The sequence below is a fragment of the Rattus norvegicus genome, chromosome 7 (genome assembly GCF_036323735.1).
Source record: "Rattus norvegicus strain BN/NHsdMcwi chromosome 7, GRCr8, whole genome shotgun sequence".
Taxonomy (NCBI): Eukaryota; Metazoa; Chordata; class Mammalia; order Rodentia; family Muridae; genus Rattus; species Rattus norvegicus.
This window is the reverse complement of record NC_086025.1, coordinates 88,610,565-88,628,286: the sequence shown is the minus strand read 5'-3', so window position 1 is coordinate 88,628,286 and position 17,722 is coordinate 88,610,565. Positions and strand designations below refer to the sequence as shown.

General features: G+C 43.7%; 1 protein-coding gene and 1 pseudogene across 3 annotated transcripts in view; one reads left to right on the top strand and one right to left on the bottom strand.

Moving 5' to 3' along the window:
* Positions 1 to 16,460, bottom strand: part of Col14a1 (collagen type XIV alpha 1 chain) — a 215,113-nt gene extending 198,653 nt beyond the window's left edge. For 2 of the 3 annotated variants that reach the window (XM_039079204.1, XM_039079205.1), the window contains exon 1: positions 16,221 to 16,460. The gene's annotated coding sequence lies outside the window, so the exon portion shown is untranslated. The remainder of the gene's footprint in view (positions 1 to 16,220) is intronic. The other variant, NM_001130548.2, reaches the window with a different exon arrangement.
* Eif1-ps1 (eukaryotic translation initiation factor 1, pseudogene 1) lies at positions 2,883 to 3,392 on the top strand (annotated as a pseudogene).
* Positions 16,461 to 17,722: the final 1,262 nt, after the last annotated feature.

Genomic DNA, 17,722 nt, shown 5'->3' with positions numbered 1-17,722 from the left:
TGGCCAACACAAAAAAAACTCAATGGTATTTTTGTGGACTTTTTGTCTCCTTTTGCTTTTGGCTTTTTTTTTATCCTATTGGTCTTTTGCTTGTATGTTTTCATTTTTGTGTTTTTTGGTTATGTGGGGGGGGTATGTATGTATTTCTTATAATTTTGATTGTTTTTAAAGAGAGAAAAAGAACACAAACTTTTATGGGAAAGAAAATGAAAATGATCTAAGAGGAAAACATAATCAAAATTTATTGTATAAATTTTTTTCAGTAAAAAATAAATCATAAAAATCAGGAGTTTAAGTAAAAAAAAAAGCCATTGCAGATCCCATAGATAATGTTATTACTCTAAGAACTAATATTTGGTCTTCTTTCCTGAGTGTTGTGTAAATATTTGTTGCTGATAATAAAGGTCCTTTTTCAATACATTTGACAGGGTCACAATTAATTTGTCAGTATTTTAAAAAATTTTTAGGTTATTTCCAAAGTTCTCAAACATATGTAAACACTGCACTTAACATCCTTACTGATGCTTTGAACTCGTACTGTGCTTTGGCAAAACTTAAAATATGGAACTGCTAGGTAAAACAAGATGTACGTTTTGTTTTGTTTTGTTTTGTTTTGAAACTTGGTCCCAATAGTTCACTCGGGCTGGCTTTGACCTAATGTCCTCTCTGCTTCAGTCTCCCAAATGGTGGGATTGCACACATGTATAACCAAGCCCCATGAAATGCAAGTTACTAAACCCAGAGCTATATGGACAGTTACACTGATCTCTGCTCCCACCAGCATCTTACCAAGTACCATGCTGTACTGATTCTTCCATTGCAGGGATATAACATGATCAGATTTGATAGGTAAATGTGAGTGTAACAGTCTCATTTTAATTTGATTTCCATAGACGATTAGTCACTTTTACATATATATGTATCTATATGCATATACATTTCTATATGTTTGCATACATGTATATATTTGTGTGGGTGTGTATATTTTTCATGGGTGTGTCTGTTTGTGTATATGTATATATTTGCATATGTGTATATATTAACCCAAACTTCTGACAGAATACCTTACAGAAAGCAATTGTTGCTTTCTGCTAAGTTTCAGAGATGTCAGTCACCATGACAGGGAGAAGATGGCAAATTAGAGCAGTTAATCAAGGCAACAAAGACCTAGTAAGGGGAGTACAGGAAGTCCTGGGGGAAGACACTGAACCTAGGCACATCCGAGGGACCCACTTCCTTTAACCAAGCAGGAAGTTCCACTGCCTTCTAACAGTCTATTCAAATTTTATGTGTTCCAATATATTATTAAACCACTGGTGACTCAGAGTCCTCATGATCTAATGGTTTTGCTGTTTCCTGGGCATGTACCAATACAGTTCAGGTTAATGTCTACCAATTAAAATCAACTATAATCAGGTAAAGAGAGATAGCTCAGTAGTTCAGAGTGCTGGCTGCTCTTGTAAAGAACTTGGGTTCAGGGGTTGGGGATTTAGCTCAGTGGTAGAACGCTTGCCTAGGAAGCGCAAGGCCCTGGGTTCGGTCCCCAGCTCCAAAAAAAAGAACCAAAAAAAGAACTTGGGTTCACACACATGGCGGCCCACAAACATCCATAAGTGACGTCCTTTTCTTCAAACGAAGAGCAGGAGTTTAAGTTTCTCTGTATAGCGTTTGCTATCCCAGAACTTATTCTGTGGACAAGTATGGCTTCCAACTCATAGAAATCCACCTACCTCTGCTTCCTGGGTGCTATTAAAGGCCTACGCCATCACTACTTAGCTTTAGTTTGTTTTTTAAGACTCTCACTATGAAGCCCATGCTGACTTTGGTCCTCTTTCCTCAACCTTCCAAATGCCAGTGATTCAGGTATGAGCCACCATGCCGTAAATTTCTCTAGTATTTCTACTCTGAGGTCTTTGATAGCGGAATACCCAGAGAAAATTTCCGCCATATCAGGAAATTTGTAAGAGTCGCCCTTTTTAATCTCCCAATTTACAAAGCTTGGCAGGAGGCTCTGACATATGAGTATTTAATACAACATATCTTACTTGTTAGGCCTCAGATATTTTAAGTTGTTCTCATGATATTTCTCTCTGGCCTGAATGCTCTTCTTCTGAAAGATGCTAGCTGGGCCTTTGTAACAGATCTAATCTAGCAAAGCACATAACAACTAGGCTTTAGGCTAGAGGCCGGGATGAAAGATAATTTTTCATCAACTCTGGAAAAGCTTCATTAAGCGAGAGATAAGGTCCCTAAGAGTCCTCTCCAAGTCTGTAAAAGCTATAGATAGGTACAAGGTCAGTGCAGCCATTGGGTACTGACTATTGACACTAAAGCCCAAAGACCTGCTTAGAGGACTTCCTAATGTTAGACTCTTGGGACATAAACTTGTTGGTGGCAGCCACAATGACCTCAAGGCTCAGCTGAGTTTTGCTGGAAGGGAATATCAGGGTCACTTGGATCTGAGTCTGGACTATCCTAGGAATTTTCTTCTCATTGTGAGCCATAGATATCATCTCGCTTTTTTGGCTTCTTCCAGACCCTCCAGGGTCATTCTCCTTTGTGATCTATTATGGTGCCTTTTTACCAGGGGACTGGAAATAAAGGAGGAGACCTTCTGTTTGCAAAGCTGTCTCTGCAGAGCTGCTCCTACACTACCAAGGGAGAGAAAGACTGGGATGCTAATAGTGGGGTCCTTACCCGCATTGAAAATGCCACTGGAGGGGCTGGGGATTTAGCTCAGTGGTAGAGCACTTACCTAGGAAGCGCAAGGCCCTGGGTTCGGTCCAAAAAAGAAAAAAGAAATGCCACTGGACCCCAGTCACTGAACTGCCTGCTGTCTTCTGCAGGCCATTTCCACTGAGAAAAAAGGAATCATCATACATATGTCCCCTATCCAGAACTTCCACCCTTTCAACCCCTTTGCTGATGCAAGTAATGATGATGACCTGCTTCCTGCTAGCACTGAGGATTATATCCATGTAAGAATTCAACAGAGAAATGTAAGGGAAGACCCTTACAACTGTCCAAGGGATCACTGATGATTATGATAAAAAAAAAAAACTACTGAAGGCGTTTCAGAAGAAATTTGCCTGCGATGGTACTGTAACTGAGCGTCTAGGATATGGAGAAGTAACTCAGCTTCAAGGTGACCGGCACAAGAACATATGCCAGTTCCTGATAGAAATTGGACTGGCTAAGGATGATTAGCTGAAGGTTCATGGGTTTTAAGCGTTTGTGGCTCTCTGAAGCTTAAGTGAGGATTTCCTTGCAATGAATAGAATTTCCCTTCTGTCCCTTGTCACAAGTTTAAAAACCTCACAGCATGTATAATGTAATCATTTGGGGTCTGCTTTTAACTTGGACTAGTGTAACTCCTTCGTGAAAAAAACTGAAAAGAGTCCCTTCCCCACCACCACCACCACCAAAAAATAGAGAAAGAAAAAAGAAAAAGAAAATGTCATCGGGGAAAGCAACTTCTTCTTGCACACTGCCCAGAATGAATGAATACTTTGGGGCCACACAAAGGGGGAAATTTAGTTACACCAGAATGGCCCTCTGCTCTCATGAGGCAGCACCGCATGCCGCAAGTAGCTTCTGGTAGAACCGTGCCACACTCAGAAGGAGATCCAGGAGACGGTCTCAGCTTGCATATCCCCTTGGGCGCTAGCCCTTACTGCTAAATGCTTTATCCAAACTCTCATCACAGCGACTTAGCATCCAAGGTTTTGAAGACTAAACCAGGTCCCATGAGGCAAGATTAGGACAATGATTCATCGCAAGGATCCCAAGATTCTGTCCATCTGTGTGAGCCTCCTGCACAGAGAGTTCTGGTGCCAGAATTTAGTCCTGGACTGAATTTGTGCCGCCCATTGGTGCATTGGCTCACAGAACCTCTTTCAACAACTGCCAATCAGACGTTCCTAGTCCAAAGTATCCTCTGGGGAGGTTCCTTCCAAGCTCCCTCACCTTCCTGGCATTAACTTAGCATCATTGTTACACTAAGTCTAACTTGTGCTGCTAAATCTGCATGCTACGTCAATATTCAAGGTTGACTTACGGTTTTCTTGAGTAATCTTGGTGTCATGATTATTCTGCCTTCATAAGAAAAGCTAGAAAGTATCCTAATATGATCTTTGCCCTGTTCAATGACCCTGGCCTTTCTCAAGGATTCATGGACAACTTTTTCCATTTTCTCTTTTTCTCTTGTTTACGATCTACTTCAATTTCGCACTTCTTGGCTCAGGTTTAAATGTCTCCACATAATTTTGTTCTCCATAGATGTGTTTTCATGTTTGCTAGTGCACTGCTGCATTATCTCAGTTCTGACTGCTCCTTTCCCACTTATAATCACAAAATCCGTATGTTTTAACCAAAAAATAGATTAAAAGGACTTGTGCGATTTGCAATTTTTGAGAGCAAGGTTCTACTAAATTGTCAAGTTCATTGCTTTGTTTTTTCAGTTTATTTCTTCATTTATCATTAATTGTTTTCTGTTTTAACTTTTATTTGATTGCAAGAAGTTCTTTTTAGTCTTCTTTTATTGTTTTGTTTCATCCTTCATTAATAAGACACTGTTCTTTCTTTGCCACTAAACATGTACGGACAGCATCCCAAAAGCTTTCATTTCCTTTTTAACCCAAGAGTTACTTTAGGGAATGTAGTAAAACAGAAATCTCCCTTGGTGTGGTGGTGTAATCCTTCAATCCCAGCACTGGGGAAATAGAGGCTGGAGACCCGGGTGTTCAAGGTTCATCTCAGCTACAGAGCAGGTTTGAGGCTAGTCTGAGTTATATGAGTCGTTGTCTTTAAAATTAATAATAAAGCATAATTCTATAAACTATCAAAGTAATATAACTGACCCACACTTCAACCTCAGTATTCTGCCTTTATGTCAGAATTATACAGAATATCTGGAAGAATGTATAACTATTCTTTTTGTGTAATTCATTCATAAAAAATCAGAGAAGAGGCAGAATGTCCATTGGTATTATCTGTATAGCATTTCAGCTTGAATTAATTTATTTCAGGTGAGAAAACTAATCCAAAGAGATTGAGGGGCCCTTATATGCAAGGACTTGAGAGAATTCCAGATTCCAGCAGGCAGCCTCATCCTCAGTCTCCTCAGATTAATATAGTCGTCAATCAACTAATCATCCATGGATCTGCCTATCACATTCACAGAAAAGCAGCCACAAAACCTCTTTCTCAAATGAAGTGTCCATTCTTAAGAATTCCTTCCCCATGCGGAGAAAGAGGAACACTCCTCCATTGTTGGTGGGATTGCAGACTGGTACAACCATTCTGGAAATCAGTCTGGAGGTTCCTCAGAAAATTGGACATTGAACTGCCTGAGGATCCAGCTATACCTCTTTTGGGCATATACCCAAAAGATGCCCCAACATATAAAAAAGACACGTGCTCCACTATGTTCATCGCAGCCTTATTTATAATAGCCAGAAGCTGGAAAGAACCCAGATGCCCTTCAACAGAGGAATGAATACAGAAAATGTGGTACATCTACACAATGGAATATTACTCAGCTATCAAAAACAACGGCTTTATGAAATTCGTAGGCAAATGGTTGGAACTGGAAAATATCATTCTGAGTGAGCTAACCCAATCACAGAAAGACATACATGGTATGCATTCATTGATAAGTGGCTATTAGCCCAAATGCTTGAATTACCCTAGATGCCTAGAACAAATGAAACTCAAGACGGATGATCAAAATGTGAATGTTTCATGCCTTCTTTAAAAGGGGAACAAGAATACCCTTGGCAGGGAAGAGAGAGGCAAAGATTAAAACAGAGACTGAAGTAACACCCATTCAGAGCCTGCCCCACATGTGACCCATACATATACAGCCACCCAATTAGACAAGATGGATGAAGCAAAGAAGTGCAGACCGACAGGAGCCGGATGTAGATCGCTCCTGAGAGACACAGCCAGAATACAGCAAATACAGAGGCGAATGCCAGCAGCAAACCACTGAACTGAGAATAGAACCCCCGTTGAAGGAATCAGAGAAAGAACTGGAAGAGCTTGAAGGGGCTCGAGACCCCATATGTACAACAATGCCAAGCAACCAGAGCTTCCAGGGACTAAGCCACTACCTAAAGACTATACATGGACTGACCCTGGACTCTGACCCCATAGGTAGCAATGAACATCTTAGTAAGAGCACCAGTGGAAGGGGAAGCCCTGGGTCCTGCTAAGACTGAACCCCCAGTGAACTAGTCTATGGGGGGAGGGCGGCAATGGGGGGAGGGTTGGGAGGGGAATACCCATAAGGAAGGGGAGGGGGGAGGGGGGATGGGGATTTTTGCCCAGAAACCAGGAAAGGGAATAACACTCGAAATGTATATAAGAAATACTCAAGTTAATAAAAAAAAAAAAAGAATTCCTTCCCCAAACATGGCAACTCTAGGTTTCAAGTAAACTAGGCAAAAATAAATAAATTAATTAATTAATTAATTAATAAAATTTTAAAAAACTGACTACATCTGTCTCATAGACTCTTTTTTTCCACTTTACATCCTGATTGCTGTTCCCCACCACCACCTCACACAGCCCCTCCCCCATCCCCTTCTCCTCTGATACCTGGCCCTGTGCATGAGATCACAAGAGGCTATTCTAAGCCTTAGAGCCTTTTGTCGTTTTTATCAGAGCACTGTAGGTCCTGCATCCAGGTACTGCATGTCAGTAACTGATATGTGGCATTAGAAGTGAACACATTTCAATCTTTTAACTAATTAAATACCTACACTCCTCCTGGCAGCTTGGGAGTAAACGGCTTTATTTTTAAGAAGGGAACTAAGACTTGGACGCAGAGCCTATCTTTAAGTCCCTTTTGTTGTTTACTAAGTTAGGATGGGCAATAGCATATTGGGAGAAGTAGAATCTTAATTTTCCCAAGTTTTTCTGCCAAGTCACCAAACTTTTGGACAGAGAAGTAGAGACAAGAAAAGTCTCAATTTCTATTTAAGTGCCATGAGATATTTTAAAATTTACCAAAAAATGTCAAAGCCTCATTTGTTGAAACTTTGCCCAAGAGTCTGAATAAACAAATAAAACTCTGCTTTGATTCTCCCCCCCTTTTTTTCTTAAAAAAAATGTCAGCAATGTCTACTTAATTCTGGAATCAGAAGGTACAAATCAAACTTGGGGAAACTGAATGTGGTCAAAACATTGTCCTAACTTTACAGGCAGCCTGCAAGCATCCCTGGCAGTGGTAATTCAGCCTGCTTCTAGTTTGTGCATTTGTTTAATCAGATCTCATTTGTGCAGTTAGGTTTAATAAAGAGTAAAGACCCAAGAGAAGCCATTAACCAATGCTTACAGGCATGCAAAGAATTCTCAGCTTAGCATGCAGCCAGTTTTATGAAAATTCCTTCAAGTATTTATTCAGTAGTTATGTCGCTTGCCAAGATGTATACATATACACAACTACATCTTGAAGAGTATTCCCACCGGTCATTGTTCGATTTACAAAATAAACCCTACAAACTTAAACAGAATGGTTCTTAGCCACCTGCTATACACAAATGCTGCTGAGAGACCCAGGATCTGAGAGAGAGAGAGTTATTGATGGCGCTGGAATTATCTTTCTAACACTTATGGAGCCCTGCTATATAACCAAGGTGGAGTCCTTGGTGCTAGACAGGCTACAAGGCTTCCCCCCATGAGCTCCCCTTATGGGCCTCACTTGCAAGTTCATTAATGAGCTAACTGCAAAGCGAAGAGAAATATGAAACAGGATGGAATGGTAGTGGCATGTCAACCGTTCAATGATATCAATAAGATAATGTCTATTCCTAGGAACGTTGTGACAGGGTGGGATTCTGTAACAAAAAATTGAAATATTAACATTTGTGAGAAAATGGACGGAACAGGAAAACATTCTGTTAAGCAAGACATCTTAGACCCAGAAAGACAAATATTGCATAATTACAAGCAAAAAATACATTTTAATTTTCATATGTATCTGTGGAGAGATACATATGTATGGGTAAAACTCACAAAACCAGAGAGGGAACCATGAAATGGGAAAAGATGTCTTAAGAAGGGTTGATAAGGGCTGGAGAGATGGCTCAGCGGTTAAGAGCACCTGACTGCTCTTCCAGAGGTCCTGAGTTCAACTCCCAGCAACCACATGGTGGCTCACAACCATCTGTAAAGAGATCCGATGCCCTCTTCTGGTGTGTCTGAAGACAGCTACAGTGTACTTATATATAATAAATAAAATAAATCTTTAAAAAAAAAAAAAGAAGGGTTGATAAGAGGGGGGAAAGGGGATGGTATAATCTGTGTGACATTGAAGCAGGAGGAGGATGCTGGGAAAGAAGGGGACCAGCAGTAGTGTAGGAGTGTGGGATGGGGAGCTATAAAAAAAGTATGAAAATGTCATGATGAAAGATATTACTTTGAAGAGATGGCTCAGTGGTTAAGAGCACTAGCTGCTCTTCCAGCGGTCCTGAGTTCGATTCCCAGCAACCAGCTGGCAACCATCTATAATGGAATCTGATTCCCTTTCTGATGTGCATGAAGACAGAGCATTCATATACACTAAATAGATGAATAAATAAATTTTTTAAAAATTAAGAATATTACCTTGTATGCTGATTTTTAAAACTAATTTAAAAAGAAAGAAGATCACCATAATAGCACTCAAAGAGTTCTGACTTTGCCCCTTGGGCAACAGATTAATGGAAAGGAAAGGGAAACAGTGATAAGCAGTGATTCTGCAGCCTAGACAGGGGCTAAAGAAGGAAGGAGAAGAACAAAGAATCGTTTATCTCCCTCATGGTAAGGGTGTAAGGCCGACTTGGCAGAAAGGTTTAAGCTGAAGATCCAGATAATTATGAAGGCAGCCATTACTTGCCTGTGTGAACTACTTTAGACAGTTCTGAACACATACCTATCCATTTTTATCATTCTACGGATGAACTCCAGGAAGGTTGGAAATGATCAGCTTTCTGACCATGTGAGCCACCTCCCCGAGAGCCACTCACAAGCTTCTTAAGAAAAAGGGGCTTTGCAGTTGTCATGGACAAGTTTGGGCAAAGAAGGGTTGAAGGAATGGAAGTGTTTGAGCATGTTTTAGGCCCAGGAAAACTAAGAGTAAAAGGTATGTAACAAATGTCTTCATATATTGAAAGAACCTTCATGCAGAAGTTAAAACTGGATTCTTTGGTACACCTTCTAAAAAGGGAAGGTTTGGATTGATGCAAATTCAAAGCCTGACACTGAGAAGCATTGACTTTCCTCTGATAGAAAACTGGGGTCATGATCTGGGTGAGTTTTACCTGTAATAAATGTCTCCAGCTTGAGCAGGTGCGATGAAATGGTATTTAAGATGTCTTCCTCAACTCGCCCTTACCAGGGTTGTCCTTAAGATTTTGTTAGTTTGTTTGCTTGCCAGAGTTCCTTTGTTGTTTACTTGTTTGTTGCCATTTGGTTGGGCTGTTGTTGTTGTTTGACAGGGACCCCAAGCTGAGGAGATGGTTTGCCCGGAAATTGGTTGGCAAGTGTAAGGACCAGACTTCTAACATTCACAAGAGGGTTAAGAGAGTACACCATGGCCTTTAATCCTGTCTAGGGGAGGAGAGACAGTAGAACACCAGAGTAAGACAAGTAGGTCAAGCAGCCAAGGCAGCAGGATCTGTGTTGAAGTGAGAGACCCTATTTCAATATACAAGATAGAGAATGATCAAGGAAAACATCTAAAGTCAGTCTTAGACCAACACACACACACACACACACACACACACACACACACAAACACGGAAACACACATGAACAGGCATGTTATACACACATACACATTTTTAAAAAAGACAGATCCTCACACTTCCACAAGCCAATCTGGTCTAACTATCCCTCAGTAAGTCCCTCTGATTCTAGGCTGAGTTGACAATTAAAGCGAACCATCACAATGTTCACCACAAAATGCCAAAGGACTGCCCTTCTTCCTTCGTGAGGGAAGCTTTACCAAGTGCAACAGATCTCATTTGGATCTAAAAAATGGTTTTATGGGTGGCACCATCAGCCAGGCTCCCAAAGAACAGCAACTCTCACCTAGCTTGGTGGTCTTAGAAATTCTTTTACTTTTCTAGATATTGATACTGGAAGACCTCAGATGACATTTTAACCCATAACTTAACATTCAATGTGTATAATCAGCAATAAATACTGGTTAATTATCAATGAATAACCAGGGATAAAGCATGACCAGTTCCAAAGTGATCATGTGGTCTGACTTCCAATTGGATTCAGGTACACAGCACTTGAAATTAGCAGTCACCTGTCAGATGTGAGCCTTAGGGCTAGATGATCCTGAGGCGAGCACACTGCTTTCTTCTAATAGCATGGAGCCGTCCAGAGGTGCCACCTTTCAATAATTCCTCCTATGAAGTCAGCAATGGCCCTGTGAGCTATTCCTTTTTACAGAAGCTAAATAAGCCTCAGAAATGCAGATATGACACGAGTTGGAAAAATAGCTAAGTAGTTTAAGTGCTCAACACACAAACACAAGGTTCTTTCCGCACCAGTCCCCAGAACCCACATAAGAAATGCATGGTAGCATACTAGGTAGGCAGAGACTGGAGCCCACTGGCCAGCCAATGAGTGTAATTGGTGAGCCACAAGCCAATAAGAGACCTTGTCTCAAACAAGAGTAGAGGTAGATGGCTCCTGAGGAGGGATACCCAAGGTTGACCTCTGGTCTCCATGGTTATTCACTTCTGAGCATACATTCACGCAAAAGTGTGCACGCATGCGCGCATATACACGCGCACACACACACACACACACACACACACACACACACACACAGAGCTGCTTCAACACTCTTAAACTAGATGTGTAAGATTTGCGATAGAAGCCAGAGCCATTCCAGAAGCCCAGCAAAGTAGTGACAGCTACTTGACACAAGAATGTTCCCTCATCTGGCTTTCGTCTCCCCTCTGCCCCTGCTTCTAAGGACTGACAGAACTCATCCACCAAGGAACTAAGAGCTTATCTTAATCAAATGTCTGTCCTCGGTAGAGGGCTAACTTCACTTCTCATGTTAGACATCTCCATTCAGAAACGCTTCCCTGGTCCTCCTGCTGAGCGCCATCTGGCTTTCCCTAATGCTAACCTTTATTTCCCACTCTATGCACTTATCACTGAACTGTAGTTGTCAACTGCATTTCTACTTTTGGAAGTGTATTATACAATACTATATTTTGAATATTTAGCACAGTGACCGTACATTGCAAGATGCTGGGCTGGAGAGGAAGACAGACAATCAAATTCATTGTTTTTAAGTCTCAGTTCAGTGTACTTTTCTCCACAAAAGCAAAGACAAAAAGCCATCCGGGAGCACATCGAAAATAAAGGGGCTCCTGACCACCCACAGTGGCAAAGACTGGCCTCCCTCTAGAACAATGTTCACAAGCAGCTCAAATAAAGTCTGGAGAGAAAGAGTCTAGTATCACTCCCTAAACATTTAAAGGTTTAGGGATATCTGCCAAGGTAACTTCAGTGGTTGTTAACAGAAAAATGCAACATGATAATTGATTTAGAAGCAGGGATTGTGGCTCATGCCTGTATTCCCAGCATATGGGAGGCCAAGACAAGAGAGTGGCTGTGAGTTCAGGGTTAGTAATAGCTATGTAGGCAACAGCAGCTGGTTACACAGTGAGGACTTATCTTAAAAGGGAGCAGGAGAGGGAACACACGATTGTGTGATGGGTAAAAGTATGTGTCATACAAGTATGATGACCTGAGTTCAAACCCACAGTGAAAGGAGAAAATTAACTATGAAAACTTGACCTCTGACCTCCACAAGGGTATATGGCATATAAATGTATTCCCATGCATACACAACACACATAAAAAATGGAGGGAAAGAGAGAAAATATTGTGGGGATGCTACAGATTTAAATTTTTCAACCTTGGGGGAATTTGGGTCTCTAAACTCCACACTTCAACTGCACTCTTGGCTCTCATGACGCCCCACAGATGTTCCTTTCTGGTCACAATTCCCACAAAATAATGAAGCCAAAAAAAAAAAAAAAACCTACAGAAATTTTTAAGAGAAAAAAAGAGAGAGAGAAAGAAGCAGGGAAAAAAAGAGAGCACTTTTGTTAACCAGATTCTGAAGTCAGCTTGGACCTCAGAAGTCCCTAGATCCCCCTGCCTCCCACCTTCTCCCTGCTTCAGCCACCAGAGAACACAGCCTCGGCTTACACCATCCCCCCGGTTATTCACACATGCCCCTGCTGCCCCACCCCAGCAGAGAAACTGGTGGATAAAGTGTCCAAAAGGACACTTAATAATCTCCCTGTCACTTGCTAGATTTGTGACCCTAGGGGAGGTACTGTGTTTCCCTGGAGTTCAGTGGCTTTATACCTAGAAGGGAAATTGTATTTGTGTTCCAAATGGGAACACAAATGGGAAGATTGTGTGGTTTTTTTAACAGAGAAAGGAATAAATACTCAGAATGTGCCAAGACTTCTGTTACAGTTTGGGTTATAAATGTCACCCAAAGACCGACCCTCTGGGACATGGTAGAAAACATGAAGGGGTCCACAGAAAACCCAGGGAGCCCCCTTTCCCCTCCTCTAATTTCTATCCCTTGTACACAATGTAAATGATTTTGCTCCCCTACTTGCTTCAAGTTGATGTACTGCCCCATCAGAGTGTAACAGGCCCAGAGCCTCAGAGCCAAACCGTCATCCTGGATAAGGCCTCCTCAACTGTGAGCCAAGTACATCTTTTCTCATAATTATTTCAAGTATTTTTATTTTAGTGACAGAAATCTGAGTAATACAGCTTCTAACAAACACACATAACACACACACACACACACACACACACACACACACACCACAGTGGGAGAGGGGAGGGAGGGAGACAGAGAGAGAGAGAGAGAGAGAGAGAGAGAGAGAGAGAGAGAGAGAGAGAGAGAGATATCTCCAGGAGAACAGGAAGCAGTCTACACTCAAAGCTTAGTGTACAGAAGAGTCACCGGACCCTTGCCACTCTTCATATGCTTATAAGGGCTAAAGGAGAATGCATACATCCTTGACATCTTGACATCCATCACTATCAGGAACATATTTTCTGAGACAAAAGTCATCGTTGGTTGCTTCCCTTTAAAGCTTCCTGTCTCCTCCATTGCCAGTCCCTCCCAGCAATCATCTAGTGTCTCCTGCACCAGTGCCACCATCCCAGATAAAGTGTTAGCTCAGCTGTGCTCAAACAGCACAGCCCCAGCATGCAGCGATTCAAGGAGACTTAGAGAAATTGTCAGTTATACTGTGAGGGCCAGGAAAATGGCGGTCATTTGGCTGAGTTTGGTGGAGAGTGACTGCAAAGCTGAGCTCACATCTCTGTGGAGGATGTTGGCTACTGCCAGGCCAAAAGAAAAGGAAAAGGAAAAGGATCCTTGTGTTCTAGTGGGGGACAGTAGGACATAAGATCTAAAGGGAATGTGCCCTGTGGGGTCTTCCTAGCAGGTTAGGGGCTTCCCGGACTTCCTCTTCAGTCTCTCTAGTTTGCTCAGTCTATCCTGCAGGCCAGCCCTGGAAGGTTCTGAAAAGCATGGAAGGCTAGAGACTTCTCTGAAATCTTCAGCTGCACTGTGAGCATGCCAGGACCAGGGCCAAAAAGCTCCTCCCATCCATCCCGAACTCTGGGAGCCATCCAAAACTACTCCAGGAACACTGACAGGTTCCAAGGAATCCTGCCCAGAGAATTAATTATTAAGAGGCCTCACTAGGGTGGCTCCTGTCCTGTCGAACGGACCTGTTGGAGCTCAGGGCTGCAATGGAGGTTCAGGATTATCCTCGTTCGGGGATCCTCAGGCAGAAGGAGGAGGTGCCCAGTACTTATATAAAGATTCCCTACGTACCATGGGTAAAAGCTAAAAGTACCTTAGTAGATGAAAAAAATCAATCACAAAGGGTTTATGCAGTATAATTCCATTTATATGAAATCCACCAAGACTCCCAGAAAAAAATGGGGAGCTACTATCCAGAGGTGTAGGTTTTCCTTTTGGAAATACTAAAAATGTTCAATTTCTTTTCAGAATTTTTAAAAACTATGTTTATTTGGTATGGTGTGATGCGGGGTGTGTGTGTGTGTGTGTGTGTGTGTGTGTGTGTGTGTGTGTGTGTGTACGCACGCACAGATGTTCATGGAGACTAGAAGAGGCTGTCAGCTCCCCTGGAGCTGGAATCACAGGTGTTTATGAGCTGCCAGATGTCCCTGCTTCAAGCCAAACTCAGACCCTCTTTAGAAGAGCAGTGGGTGCTCTTAACCACTAAGCCATGTCTCCAGGGACCTAAAATAATTCTGAATTTGAGATGTGGACTGCACATTTTAAATATACTAAAAGCCCTTGAATTATACACTCTAAATGTGTGGATTGTATCCTGTGTGAAATGATTATCGAGTAAACTGTTTATAACACAGAACCAGGCGTGGTGGTCTATGCCTGTGATACTAGCACTTAGGGAACTGAGGAATGATGATCCTAGAATTCCTTGCCACCTGGGGCTACGTGATGAATTCTAGACCAGTTACAACCTGTCACAGCAAAATAAATAACAAAACAAACAAACAAAAACCCACCAAAGAAGCTAATTGGAAAATCTGGCATTGGGTCCAGGTTCCACACCCCCCACCCCGTGTTATTCTCTCAGCTTCAAAGCTAAACTTCATCTGTCCATCCATTCACCCATCCACCCACCCCCATCTCTAGTGTAACAGTGAGGTTACCCAAGCTCCCCAGGGCAGCCACCCTGAGCCTGCTTGCTACTTCACCCTGTAAAGAAGATCCCTTTGGCCATTGGTAGAAGCTGAGGCCAGGACCTCCAGAAACTGAGGATTGAGAAATCTCATTTTCCTTTCTCCTAACTATGGTGTCACAGAGGGCTTACTCTGATTTCTCTTCCTACTGTTCCTACTCCACTTCAACAGTAGCTACCAGCAGAGAACTCTCCAAGGCTTCCAGCAGAGTCAAAGCCAGGCAGTGGCGCACACGCCTGTAATCCTGCACTTGGGAGGTAGAGACAGGATTTGGAATGTGAGCTCAAGGTCTTCCTCCACTGTGAGGAGAACTTTTAGAGCAGCCTGAGCTACGCGTATAACCCTGCCCAAATAAATAGATCTTTCTTTCTTGGAACTCCAAGCAGGTCTAGAAGCCATTTTCTGGCAGTGGGGAGGTGGGGGAGGGGGTATGGGGGGGCATTCATACCACTGTAAGGACTGCACGAAAGCATCTTCAGAGGTGCTCTTCAGGGCAAGTTGAAAGCTCTCCTGGACCTAGGCTAAGCAAATCTGAGTTCTCCAGCACAAGACTAGCTACCCACTGAGCATCCAAGAACTTAGCACCAAGTTTACTTAATAACTTCAAACCTTGACCGGTAACTAAGGCTATTCGAAAAAATCATGGACTGGACTCCTCTTGACAGAGGAGCCTAACCAACCCTTCCTCCTGCCTGTGCACACTATCTGATAAAGCCCAACTTCTGCAGATGCCTCGGATGACCAGAAGCTGAATGCAAGAAGACTTAAAGAGGAGTTCGCAAAAACTAAAGGGAAAAAATTAAGTGAAGAAGTTTCCTGCAATAGCTGCAACACTAGGAGCTTGTTATCATTCTACTGTCTATGAGTTCTCCCTGGCTGCCCCCCTTTCCGTGTAGTCTGATCCACAGCTGCCCCCATATGCAGCAATAGTACAATGAATGCTTGGGTGAGTTGTCTCCAAGGACTTAGTCTCCCAATCCACTGCCAAATAGAATCTAAACCACGTTGCGCTCTGTGCGTACATGGTGCTTTCCAAACACCTCTCCAACCCTTTACCAATTGAACTTGCTGGAACCACGACTACAGAGCTGCCAAATGCAGCTAATTCCTGCTGGGCGCCCAAAGCATACAGACATCATGGAACGGAGAGGTCCCAGAGAGATCGGAGGGCTCCTTCGCTGTCCGCACACCAGTTGGTCACTTGGCGCCTGCAATCTCTCTGCCCTGTGGTCCCCTGTGCTCCCCAGACAAGCATCTATCTCCGAGTTCACCCCTGAGGTCCCCGGCCATCCCGCAGACACATGTGCAGTGGATGGTCCGGGGAATCGCATCTGTATGCAGGTGGCTCTCTCTGAGGTTCTTTCTCTACTTAGAGACTATGCAAAGCGGAGCTGGAAAACAGTAGGGAAAGACGAACTGACCTGTGCAGGGCAACGTTCCAGCCCAGGTTGGGGACCTCTTGGCGCCTAGGGAAGATTATCCGCCGGTTGGTTCTTAGCGGACCACTGCTCTGGCTCGCTCCCTTCAGAGTACCCTCTCTTAATTAGCTTCTCTTTCCTGTGGTTCACTCTGTCCTCTCCTTGTCCCTCTCCCGCCGCCCCCTGCCCTACAGAGCTTCCTTCCCCTCGCCTCTCACCCAGCATCAGATAAGAGGAAAGAAAACGCAGCGCGAGCCAATTATAAAGCCAAAGGTGGCGGTGGGGGCGGGAAGTGGGGAGTCAGACCCCCACTTTCCCTCCTCCTCCTCTCCAGCATCCCCGCCCAGCTCCGGTTGCAGAGGAGCCCGCCCCACGCCTCCCAAGTTCAGCCCAAGGACTGGCAGCGGACCCAGGTGCGCGTGGCAGCCGGGAGCAGAACGCAGTAGACAAGTCCCCAAGTCCCCGGATCCCCGCACTAAATAGCGCCCTCTCCCCCCAGATCACTTTGGGAGATCTCCAGCACTGGCGGTTTCGTCCCAGGCTCCATCCCCAAAGATGAGCTTTGCCTTCCCACAGTGGGTCCCCTCTCCCTAGCTCTTCAAGTCCTAGGGACCAGCACAGTAAAGTCGCCACAGCTAGACTTTTATATCAAAGGGAATCAACTGGAAGAATATTAAATTGGAGGGTTTTCTTGGTCGTAGAAACAAACTATGGACAGTTTTATGCGGTTAGACCTGTAGATTTCCTTTCCCCATGATCAGAGATTGACCCATCCGCAGTAAAACTCTTGGGTCCCTGGTCCCTGCAGGCCACGCCCTTTGAGAAGTCCCGCTCTGGGACAAGAGATGCACAAAGCCCTTGGTGGCTGGGAACTGGGCCTGCGTTCTTGCCCTCTGGGCTCTTTTTAAATGGCCATCTTCCCATTTTGTATCAAGTTAGCAATAACCCAGGCATCCAGTGTCACACTAGAAGTTGTTATTGGCTCAAATGGAGAGCAAGAGTTGCATACACAACGACCATTTAGCAAGACCCTACTTTGTGAGAAAAGAGCAAAATGAGTGGTTTCATCACTTCCAAGAGCAGGCGGTAAGAGGCACTTTTATATGTTCCCGAATCTGCCTCCAAATGCCCTTTTGAGAGCACAGGAGGGATGCTTGACACCTTTCAAGGTGTTTCCCCAGACCTTCTAACTGGCTTCCTTCAAATTTATGTACTCTTGGCCTCTCGCCCAGGATCTGAACTTCACCTTGGAGTAAAAAGTACAGCTATAGCCTCCTCCTCCCTGTGAACCCGGGTCGGGATCAGCCTTGGCTTCAACAACGCCGCAGGGAGAGAGGGCTGCTGCGTGAAGATCCTTCTGTGTTTTCCTTAATAAGCGCTATTCGCCCCTGTAGATCAACGCAGAAGCAAAGAGCCGACAGGCGGGACTGCCGGGGTGAGGGCGCCACCTGCCGTCTACGTCGGGTTGGGAAACTGAAAACAGACCTTTCTGACAAGTAGGAGCC